The following is a 12374-nucleotide window of genomic DNA, read 5'->3' as shown; positions in this document are numbered from 1 at the left end:
CTTCGTTGACCGTGAGAGCTTGTCATGGGCTAAGTTCGGACTCCCCTGCAGGGATTGAACTTTCGAAAGCCATGCCCGCGGTTATGGGCAGATTGGAATTTGTTAATGTCCGGTTGTAGATAACTTGAACCTTAATTTAATTAAAATGAATCAACTGAGTGTGTTACCGTGATGGCCTCTTCTCGGCGGAGTCCGGGAAGTGGACACGGTGTTGGAGTAATGTTTGCGCAGGTTGCTCTCTAGTTTCTCGCTCGTGCTTTGCCTCCTCTTCTCGCTCTCTTTTGCGAATAAGTTAGCCACCACACTTGCTAGTCGCTTGCTGCAGCTCCACTCATATTTTACCTTGCCATACCTATAAGCTTGAATAGTCTTGATCGCGAGGGTGCGAGATTGCTGAGTCCCTGTGGCTCACAGATTACTATTACACCAGATGCAGGGCCTGATGATTCCACTCCAGGAGACGCGTACGAGCTCAAGTGGGAGTTCGACGAAGACTCTCAGCGATACTATGTTTCCTTTCCCGATGATCAGTAGTGGTGCCCAGTTGGGGGTGATTGGGATCGTGTCGCATGTTGGGTTCTCTTTTATTTTGGCGCCGTAGTCGGGCCATGAGTGTTTGGATGATGTAATGTTATTTATGTACTTGATTGACGTGGCGAGTGTAAGCCAACTATGTTATCTCCCCTTTATTATTCATATTACATGGGATGTTGTGAAGATTGCCTAACTTGCGACATATGCCTTCAATGCGATTATGTCTCTAAGTCGTGCCACGACACGTGGGAGCTATAGTCGCATCGAGGGTGTTACAGCAAGCATTGAACCGGCGCGCCGGCCAAGAGAGCCCCACTCGCTGCAGGCCCGGCTGAAGACTCCTCCTCGCCGCATGCAACCGGCTTCAGACTGCCCTGCCTTCATTGAATCCACGCGTGTGCCGGCAACTCGTCCTTCCGCGAGCCAGCCGGTATTTTTGAACACAAAAAATGACCAAAAATATAATTAATTACGCATGGTCTTGACTTGGTGTGCTCGCACTGGTAGCAGGGACTAGAGGTTTTTATTTATTCTTAACTCTCCTCAATTTTTTTGGCTTTGAAGTGAATCATGGTTGTGGACATTATGTATGAATGTGGAGATATCTGTGAACATGAGTTTTTTGTGGAAGTTGAACTTGGAATATTGGGCTTGCGCGTGAACTATACCATGTCTGATGCTTCGTCTGTGTTTGGAAAGTAATTGCGGTTATTACATGACCCGGAAAAAAATTGTGCCACATCAGTAGATGCACGGACATCACAACAGGCATGTTGACTGGATAAACATTTGAACCTAGCTACTTTGAAGGAAATTTTGTATTGACAACAGTTTTAGATAGCAGGAGATGCCTAGCCTGCTCTACCTCCGCTAGCTTATTTCTGGCTTCTTCCATCTCTTGTTTGGCATGGGTGAAGAGAGCATCTGATTGCTCTTTTCGCTTCTTCAGGAACTCAGCTACATTCTCAAGGGCTGCTGCATGCTTTCTTTCAGCCTTTACTAGTGCCACGAGGACATGAACAGCTGACGACTCCACTTGGCTTGTGTGTAATCCAGCATCATCTGGGAATTTGCACCTTGTGTCTAATCTAGCATCATTAGGGAACTCGCACCTTGTGTGTAATCCAGCCTCATTCTGGAAACATGGTCTCGAGGTTGACCATACTTCCCTCCTTGTAGGAACTGCAGCCTGACATGAAGTTACTTCTTTTTTAGATCAATACTCAGAGCAACCCAGATCCATTTAGTAGAAGCCAGATAAAAATAACTGGGAGAAGTGAATTCAAAAGGAAAAAAATATAAAAACAGACTACAAGGTGAGAACACCCACTTCCTACATCAAGCTAAAAACGAAAGCATTAGGACGATTAAGATTCTTCTTATGAAACATTGAAGAACACGAGGCTTAAGAGAAATAGAAACTACAACATATACACATTGAAGAACACGAGGCTAAACGAAATTAATTGAAAGGGTGTTTGTCGGTGTCAAAACCAGCAGATCTCGGGTAGGGGATCCCGAACTGTGCAGGGATGGTAACAGGATGCAGGGGACACGAAGTTTTACCCAGGTTCAGGCCCTCTCGATGGAGGTAAAACCCTACATCCTGCTTGATTAATATTGATGATATGGGTATTACAAGAGTTGATCTACCACGAGATCAGAGAGGCTAAACCCTAGAAGCTACCCTATGGTATGATTGTTGATGTGTATGTTGTCCTACGGACTAAAACCCTCCAGTTTATATAGACACCGGAGAGGGTTAGGGTTACATAAAGTTGGTTACAATGGTAGGAGATCTGAACATCCGTATCGCCAAGCTTGCCTTCCATGCCAAGGAAAGTCCCTTCCGGACACGGGACGGAGTCTTCAATCTTGTATCTTCATAGTCCAGGAGTCCAGCTGAAGGTATAGTTCGTCTATCCGAACACCCCCTAATCCAGGACTCCATTAGTAGGCCCTGAACCAGGCTTCAATGACGACGGGTCCGGCGCGCAAATTGTCTTCGGCACTGCAAGGCGGGTTCCTCCTCCAAATACTTCATAGAAGATCTTGAACGCAAAGATAGTGTCCGGCTCTGCAAAATAAGTTTCCACATATTGCCATAGAGAGAATAATAATATTAACACAAATCTAATCTGCTGACGTATTCCATGGTGCGACACGCCACGGCCAAGCCTTTATCCATTTAATTATCCCACCTCAGCGCATTGTGCGAGGCGGTTTCCTTGGCACGTCATGTTGAAGCAGAGATCGTGTCCCCTCATTTCGGGATTCTCATCAATACGGGCATGGGTAACCCAACCGCGCCTTTGATTACGATGCTTGGAGATAAGAAAGTTTTACCAGGCTGGTGGGGACACATAATCGCGTCCACCCATATAAGGGGATAAGGATCCACCTTTTCACCCACGCCTTCTTCCTCCTCTGCCTATCCATTCTTGCGCACTCGAGTTGCAGCGCCCAAGTCCGCACTACCACCTCGACCTTCTCCAGTCATGTCCGGAGTGGGAGGCAAGTGGATGGTCTCCTCCATCACGGAGGGACACATAAAAAAGCTGAGGAAGGCCGGATATCTGGCCAGCGACATCGCGCACCGGCTCCCCGAAAAGGGGCAGCTCATCCCCACTTCTAGGCCCCATGAGATGGTGGTATTTCTCCCCCATTTCCTCTGCGGACTGGGCTTCCCTCTGCATCCATTTGTCCCGGGGCTCATGTTCTACTACGGCCTGGATTTCCATGATCTGGCCCCGAACTTCGTCCTCAACATCTCGGCGTTTATCGTCATGTGCGAGGCCTTCCTTTGCATCCGCCCCCATTTCGGCCTATGGCTAAAGACTTTCAACGTCAAGCCGAAGGTGGTGCGCAGCAGCCAGGCGAAGTGCGGCGGCGCCATGGTTGGCAGGATGGCCAATGTTCTGTGGCTCGAGGGCTCCTTCGTGGAGACCCTGAAGGGGTGGCAATCATGGTGGTTTTACATCACCGAGCCGCGCGATGCCGAATGGGTCGCACCCCCTGAGTTCCGATCCGGCCCCCCTACGCGGCTCACCTCCTGGAAGGAGACAGGCCTATCTCGGGGTAAAAAAGGAGAGCTGACCAGACTCCAAACATGCATCCAAACCCTGGTGGACAAGAAGCTCAAGCTTGTCAACGTAGTCCAGGTTATGCTCATCCGCCTGATCCTCCCATGTCAACGACGGGCCTTCAACCATTGGGAGTTCGACCCGGCGCAGCATCAAACTCTTAACAGGCTCTTCGACACGACGTACGAAGATGCCCGAAGGATGCTTTTCAAGGGCGCCGAGGCTCCCGCATCCGCCGCCAAGGATCGCGGATTCAGTATTCAGCGCCGCGCTCTGGTGGTAAGCTGTTTTTGTCTTTTTACGAGGCATCAGTTTTTCATAGTTTGACTCTATGCGGGATCTAAGCTCCTTTATATTTGACAGGATTGGGAGGTGACGTCCGGACAGATCGACTATCCGGCTCCTTTGCCCGAAGTCCCGACGGACGCCCACTTGGCGAAGCTACTGGTTCCGGCACCCTACATGGTGCCGGAGAAGAAGGCCAAGAAGGTCGCGGGGACTCGAAGGAGTGCCCGGCGCCAGGAGGTGTCGGATTCATCATCCGGCGGCTCCGCGGCGCATTCCTCCCGTGAAGACGACGAGGAAGAAGAAGAGACCTCTCCCCCTCCAACGGGAGGAGAGAAGAAAAGGAAGGCCGCCCTCTCTGAGGAGGCCGGAGGGTCCAAGAGAGGAAAAACCCATCCTCCGGACTACTCCCCCGACGCCGACGACGGCGGAGAGGAGTGGCAGCCCAGGGCCAAGCCCCTGGGGAGATCGTAAGCATCCGGATACCGGAGTAATTCATAGTATTCGTTTTTTGCACAGCTTTCCCTTATGTCGAATATGTTCATGCAGCCCACCCAAAGACCGGTGTCGTCGAGTGGCTCACTGGACCCGTCACTGACCGAAGTGTTATCCCAACAGGTTCCAAGCCGGGAGGAGGTGGTCCTGGAGGCGCCGCAAGGCGACCTCCCGGACTCCAGGAGTAAAGGGGATGAAACCCCCCAGGGCTCCAAGTCCGGCCCAAGGCCGGACGCCGCTCCGGAACCCTCAAAGGTTCCAGAGTCCGGCAGGCGACCTCCTTCCAAGAGGAACAAGCCCACCATGCCGGTGACCCCCGTCCAACTGGGGGCGCCAGACAATCTGTTGGAGGTGCTTGAAGGCGCCTCCATCGACGAGGGACACCGCACTATTATGAGTGTGGTGGTCTAGAAGGTTCAGTCCGCCAAGAGCGGACTGACTGAAGCTTGCACTAGCCTTTTAACAGGCTTTGAGGTAAGTAAAGAATGTTTAAATAATATTACTGCATAGACAGTAGCCCCTGATGCTCTGTTGGGCGTTCGGGAAGAAAAGCCGAATAGAGGATCAAAGAATTCGCAGGAGTCTAACAAAAGGAGTCAATATGCGTATGTAGGCTTCTCTGCTAGCGTCCGCCGCACTGACTGTGGAAGTGGACGTGCTGAAGCAGAGCCTCGAGAAGTCCGAGCAAGAGCTCGGGCGTGCCAAGAAGCAGCTCGAGGAGAAGGAAGGTAAAAAATACCATGTTTGAATATGTATATAAAAAGGTGCAATTGCAAAAAATGACAGGATTGACATGGCTATTGTAGGGGCCACGTCTGAGGTGGCGACCCTTAAGCAAGCGCTGCTCAAGGCCGAGAAGAGTGCGGCCGTGGAGCGCACCGAGCGGGAGAGGTATGAGGCTGAGGTTGGCAAGGTGCGGCAAGAGCTCCAGGTTCTCATGAAGAAACATGAGAGTTTGGAGCTTGACTCAAAGACGCGAGCGTCCGAGCTCGCGGCAGCTATAGAAAATGCCAAGTCTGCCAGGACCGAGTCCCAGAAGACCCTCCAGGAGTTGGATGAGGTGAAGAATATAGCGGTGGGTAAGGCATTTTTTATGCAAAGTAAACATATAAACGTGAGTTACTTGATACTTACCCGAATCCGGAGCTCTCCAGGGGTATTTGTAGATCTTCCCCGGAGTGTATCCGATGCCACCGCATTCTATCGAGCCGAGGGGGGCAGCTCGACGGAGAAGGTGTTCTGGTCTCAGTATGCTGAGGCCGGACACCCCGTGCCCCTGAGCGACCAGCTGAAGCAACTGGTCGAGCTCCACAAGGCGGCCGAACAGGCCATGAAGGGCCTCCTAGTTCGGCTGTGGCCTGGAGAGGCCCTGCCTGGGAGCTATTTCGGGCTGGTGCGGCGGCTGGTGGAGGCCTGTCCAAGGCTCGAGGTTATCAAGCGCTCCGTCTCCATCGAAGGTGCCCGTAGGGCCCTTGCCCGTGCTAAGGTGCACTAGGGCAAGCTGGATGCTGAGAAGCTAGTGAAGGACGGGCCACCGCCGGGGAAAGAGCATCGCAAGCCCGAAAATTACTATAAGGATGTTCTGAAGGGTGCCCGCCTTGTGGCGGATGAATGTACTAGGGATGTAATTTTTGAGTAAAACTCGCTCGTTTTTGTCCTGTGCACTGGAAACTTGTTCATATGCGCTTGGCAATGCTGTTTGAATTTAAAATATTACCTTCTGTGCGGCTATTTATCAATTCTGAGAGATGGCGAGTCGTCGGCTTCTGCCCCCATGTCGCTAGTGCTGGGGTGTTCGGGGATAAACCTGAGCACTCTTTTTCCCATATTTGGGTCCTTCGAGGGAGGCGCTCAGCCCACCGAACGAGGCAATCAGACTATAACGCGTGAACACTCTCACTTAGCCATAGAATTCTATAATTTTAAATTTCGGCAAAGCCCCTAGTGTTCGGAAGACCGATTTCGGGGCGGTATCCACGCCTTGGCCGGATAGAGCCGACTCCTCGCCCGAAGCAGCATAAGTCTTTAGGGACTCAAAAAAACCTCTCGAACAGCGACCAGCTCTCGCTTCATCATGACAGTCAGTTTTAGCTTTCTCCACTGAGGTGCTCGGCCCAGCTCAACTGGGGCACAATCGCAGTGGTTCTCCTAGTGCTACCTTAGCCGATATAGCGGAACGTAAGGCACCAAAACATAGGAGCCGGGCAAACCCAACTATTGACCCAAGACATGATTCGGAGCCGATGCATATAATGCTATAAGTTCGGGGTGCCGCACTTGTGAGAGTGTGCCGACTTCTCATACCATATTGAGGGGTGTTAAAAGCCCCTGGCGTATTTTGGCCGTACCAGGTTGTACGGATGCAACATGTCATTAAGGAACATTTATTTATAAAAAGATAATGCGAAAATAGAAAAAAGCTATGCATTGTTTATTGAAAATAGCTGCGATCAAAGCAGAACAATACAAGTAATGCGATAAACAAAAAGTTGGACTATTTAACATGTCTGCTCCAGGGGCAAGCTGCGGAATAGTATGCGGAACAGGTATACTGCTCGTGATAGAGACCACCTGGGATTTCTGTAATGCGGCATGGCTTGTCTGCTTCCCTGGTTCTTGCATCGTTTGTGTGGCAATTGAACTGCCGAACAGGCCTTCTGAAGAGTAGAGTCCTGAAAGTAAGAGAAAAGTAAAAAATCGCGAGCCCCTCGTGCGGTTTAAGTCATGTTGTGGGCGTGCCGTGATGGTGCCCCTCCCCCTGTGCCCATGGTATTTCTAGAGCATAGTTATGTACGTGAAGTACTGGCGTCGCCTTTTTGCGAGGGTTGGGGTTGGGGCCGCATTGCTACGCCTGCTCGAAACGTGCCGAGCGGTCTTGTTGTAGCTTACTCCGGGCGCGCTTGACGGTGTCCGGACGTTTAATGGAAGGACTGGAGAACTGCTTGGAGAGGCTGCTTTGTACTTCCACTACGAGGGCTGCCATGTGCTCCTCCGTTCGGAGGGAGCGTTCGGTGTTCCATTGACCGTAATGACTCCTCGAGGGCCTGACATCTTGAGCTTAAGGTATGCGTAGTGCGGGACCGCATTGAACTCGGCGAATGCGGTTCGCCCGAGCAGTGCATGATAGCCACTGCGGAACGGGACTATGTTGAAGATTAACTCCTCGCTTCGGAAATTATCCGGAGATCCGAAGACCACTTCAAGTGTGACTAAGCCTGTACAGCTGGCCTCTACACCTGGTATTACGCCTTTAAAGGTCGTCTTGGTGGGCTTAATCCTCGAGGGATCTATGCCCATTTTCCGCACTATATCCTGGTAAAGCAGGTTCAGGCTGCTGCCGCCGTCCATAAGGACTCTAGTGAGATGAAATCCGTTAATAATTGGGTCAAGAACCAATGCGGCGAATCCGCCATGACGGATGCTAGTGGGATGGTCTCTTCGATCAAAGGTGATCGGGCAGGAGGACCATGGGTTGAACTTTGGGGCGACTGGCTCTACCGCGTATACGTCTCTTAACGCGCGCTTCCGCTCCCTTTTGGGGACGTGGGTGGCGTATATCATGTTCACCGTCCGCACTTGTGGGGGAAAACTCTTCTGTCCATTGTTGTTCGGCGGCCGGGGCTCCTCTTCGTCATCGCTATGCAACCCTTTATCTTCATTGTCGGCGCTTAACCTGCCTGCCTGCTTGAACACCCGATAGTCCCTGTTGGTGTGATTGGCCGGCTTTTCGGGGGTGCCATGTATTTGGCACAAGCGGTCGAGTATTCGGTCCAAGCTGGATGGGCCCCTAGGATTCCTTTTGAATGACTTTTTCCGCTGACTGGATTTAGAGCCTCTGAATCCGGCATTAACTGCCGTATCCTTAGCATCGTCGCCGTTAATGCGGCGCGTCTGCTGGTTGCGACGCGACCTGCCACTAATATCCCTAGTGTACGAACGACCAGGGTTCTTGGTCATGTTGTTGCTACGAGCAAGCCAGCTGTATTCTCCCGCGCAAAAGCGGGTCATGAGTGCCGTGAGTGCTGCCATAGATTTCGGCTTTTCCTGTCCGAGGTGCCGGGCAAGCCACTCGTCCCGGATATTATGTTTGAAGGCTGCTAGGGCCTCTGCATCCGGACAGTCGATTATTTGATTTTTCTTTGTTAGGAACTGTGTCCAGAATTGCCTGGCCGATTCGTCCGGCTGCTGAATTACATGACTTAGGTCGTCAGTGTCTGGCGGTCGCACATAAGTGCCCTGGAAATTGTCGAGGAATGCGGCTTCCAGGTCCTCCCAACAGCTGATTGACCCTGTTGGCAGGCTGTTAATCCACTGCCGGGCTGGTCCTTTAAGCTTGAGTGGGAGGTATTTGATGGCGTGGAAATCATCGCCGCGGGCCATGTGGATATGAAGGAGATAATCCTCGGTCCATACCGCGGGATCTGTTGAGCCATCATATGATTCGATGTATACGGGTTTGAAACCCTCGGGGATTTGATGCTCCATTATTTCGTCTGTGAAGCACAATGGGTGTGCGGTGCCTCTGTACTGGGCTATATCATGACGTAGCTCCAATGAGCTTTGTCTACTGTGTTCGGCCCTGCCAAATTTGTGACCGGCGTGATGGTTACCATCTCGAGCCGTGGGGCGCCCACGCGATCCGTAGATCGATCTTGTTTGCCTTGCCTTTTCCTCCAACATATTATGTAAGTCCGGCGCATATTCCCGTGCCTTGGTACGGGGTGCGGCTTGGGTGGAGGGCCATGAGGCCTCTCTGTCGCGGCCACGAGGTGGCCTGTCGGCCGCGTCGAGTGCTTCCTCCTCTAATCGGGGTAGCACCCTGCGCTTTGGGTAGCTCTTGGAGGGGCGTTCGAGTTTATGCTCTTCGGCCACAAGGACTTCAGTCCATCTGTCGACTAGCAGATCTTGATCAGCTTTAAGCTGTGGCTGTTTTTTCTTGAGGCTTCCTGACGTGGCCATAAGCCTGTGTTGAAAACGCTCTTGTTCGACGAGATCCTCTGGCACGACGAATTCGTCGTCGTTGAGGCTTGCCTCGTCTTCGAAGGGAGGCATATAATTATCGTCCTCGACCTCTCTATCAGCCACTCTCTCATGAGGGATGGTTTCTGCATCCTTCTGTGCAAAATTTTGCTCAGGGGGATGTTCGTCGGCGCTTTCCGGGGTATTATTATCTCCCGTGCTGGAATCGCCGTTTTTGTGTTGGCGGGATTTTGAGCGGCGCCACTGACGCTGGCGCTTTTGCTGTTTCTTGGAGGGGTCATCCTCCGCTATTCCATCGCCATATCCCTCTTTTGGGGTGTCCACCATGTATATGTCATATGACGAGGTGGCTTTCCAGGGCCTGGTAGGCGCTGGTTCTTCATCATCTCCTTCATCGGCGTCCAAGCCGTCGATGTCTTCAGAGTTGAAGTCGAGCATGTTGGTTAAATCGTCGACAGTGGCTACCAAGTGGGTGGTGGGTGGGCTTTGAAATTCTTCATCGTCCGTACCCCAACCTTGCTGACCGTAGTCCGGCCAGGGCTCTCCTGACAAAGAGAGAGACTTCAGTGATTTCAGGATATCACCGAAAGGCGAGTGCTGAAAGACGTTCACGGCCGTGAACTCCATGATCGGCGCCCAATCGGATTCGCTCGGCAGGGGCGCGGAGGGTTTGGAGTCTGGAGAAGAATCCGGCTCCATGGAGTCACGAGTCTTGCAGAGTACAGGGCTGGTGTTTGGCTCAACCGCTGTTGGGATCGCAGCCCCCGAGGTGGCGTCCAACCGCCCATCCTCGATCGGCGCGGTCGGCTCCGAACTAGGGGTCGGAGCCGATGCGGGTGCGGCCTCCAGGGCACTGTTCGGCGGCAGAGCTAGATCATGCTCGTCGTGACAGTGCGGCGCGCTCGGCAGTGGTTCGAATCCATCGAATATCAAGTCCCCGCGGATGTCGGGCGTGTAGTTTAAACTTCCGAATCTGACCTAACGGCCAGGGGCGTAGCTTTCGATCTGCTCTAGATGGCCAAGTGAATCGGCCCGCAGTGCGAAGCCGCCAAAGACGAAGATCTGTCCGGGGAGGAAGGTCTCACCCTAGACTGCATCGCCATTGATGATCGTAGGAGCCATCGGGCCTGACGGCGATGGCAGAGAGGAACTCTCAATGAAAGCACCAATGTCGGTGTCAAAACCGGCGGATCTCGGGTAGGGGATCCCGAACTGTGAGTGTAGGCCGGATGGTAACAAGAGGCAGGGGACACGAAGTTTTACCCAGGTTCGGGCCCTCTCGATGGAGGTAAAACCCTACGTCCTGCTTGATTAATATTGATGATATGGGTATTACAAGAGTTGATCTACCACGAGATCGGAGAGGCTAAACCCTAGAAGCTAGCCTATGGTATGATTGTTGATGTGTATGTTGTCCTACGGACTAAAACCCTCCGGTTTATATAGACACTGGAGAGGGTTAGGGTTACATAAAGTCGGTTACAATGGTAGGAGATCTGAACATCCGTATCGCCAAGCATTCCTTCCACGCCAAGGGAAGTCCCTTCCGGACACGGGATGGAGTCTTCAATCTTGTATCTTCATAGTCCAGGAGTCCGGCTGAAGGTATAGTTCGGCTATCCGAACACTCCCTAATCCAGGACTCCCTCGGTGTTACTTACCAAAGCTCATTTTACAGGTTCGGTGTAGCTCCTCTTTAACTTGCCACGCTCCTTGAAGATGTCCCCAATATCCCGTGTTTGGTCTTCATTGCTCCTTTGCATGTTCGCACTCATGGTTTTAAAATCTCAACTTGGCAAGCAAAATGGAGGCTATAACCAATTACTTTTACGGGGACAATAGCACCCAGGAAATTTGAAGGGTAGGTATGAACAAAATTGGAACTGCACATGTACTGCTAAGTGATTCAATACACACATTACCAATCGAGCAGGAGAACGATGGTCACGGCGGCCTCTGTGAGTCATGGTCGGCAACGGGAGTCAGTTCATTGTCCACGACGGTGGTGCTTCTGCGCTTGGCGTCGGCTTTCGGGAAGAAAATCTGAGACCGTGGAAGACGGTGCCGGGGAAGAGGCTCCGTGTATGACGACGACGGTGGATTGCTCCAGTGCGGCACACGAGATCGTCGATGAGGCAGATGCGCTGCGGTGGACGAGTGCACCGATGTAGAAGGGGAGGAGCACGAAGGCTGCGGTGCCATGGAGAAGTCTATTTTGTGGTGGGGATAGAAAATGGGGAGTATTCAGGTGTACTACTCTGGGTGCCGGGGTGGGGTTGGCTGGGTAGGGTGAACCTAAAGTTACCAAAACAGCCCCCTACTAACTGTCATCCGTAGGCCTGTTCCAAAGGCTATTATGGTAACTTCCCACTGCTCGAATCAGGGTCGCGGGAGATTTTCCCGCCGACCTCAAAATTTTGTGACACTGAACTCCCCGTGTGGAGTGTTGAGTGATTCGGCTAAGCAACTAGCGAGTAGTACTAGTAAACTCTGCATATTAGGTTTGACCGAAGTCAAACTTCCTAAAGTGTGACCAAGTTTATAGAAAAATATAAACATTTACCATAACAAATATGTATGATGTGAAAGTACATTCAATAATGAATCTAATGGTATTTATTTGTTATTGTATATGTTAATATTTTTTGTTATAAACTTTTTGAGAGTTTACAAAACTTCACTTTGACCAATTCTAATACGCGGACTTAAATAAAAACGGAGGGTGTACATATTTTTTAAAATTGTGAAATAGATATATTAGGCTACTGACTTCGAATGTAATGGTCTATACAATTCAATAGTTACAATCATTGTCGAATTCCAAGATGTATACGAGGTCTATAGTACTCCACAACATGCTCAAACTCGCATAATCCCAGTCAAATGACAATCAAAATGCATTTCATAGTTATTACTTTGTAGGATGCAACAAAACCAATAATAACTCTACATCAGCCATTATAAAAGCAACATTTTGAACATATCCCAATGTGTGAA

The sequence above is a fragment of the Triticum urartu genome, chromosome 7A (assembly GCF_056163025.1).
Source record: "Triticum urartu cultivar PI428250 chromosome 7A, HENAU_Tu73, whole genome shotgun sequence".
In the NCBI taxonomy this organism is placed as follows: domain Eukaryota; kingdom Viridiplantae; phylum Streptophyta; class Magnoliopsida; order Poales; family Poaceae; genus Triticum; species Triticum urartu.
Note: the sequence above shows the minus strand (reverse complement) of the source record.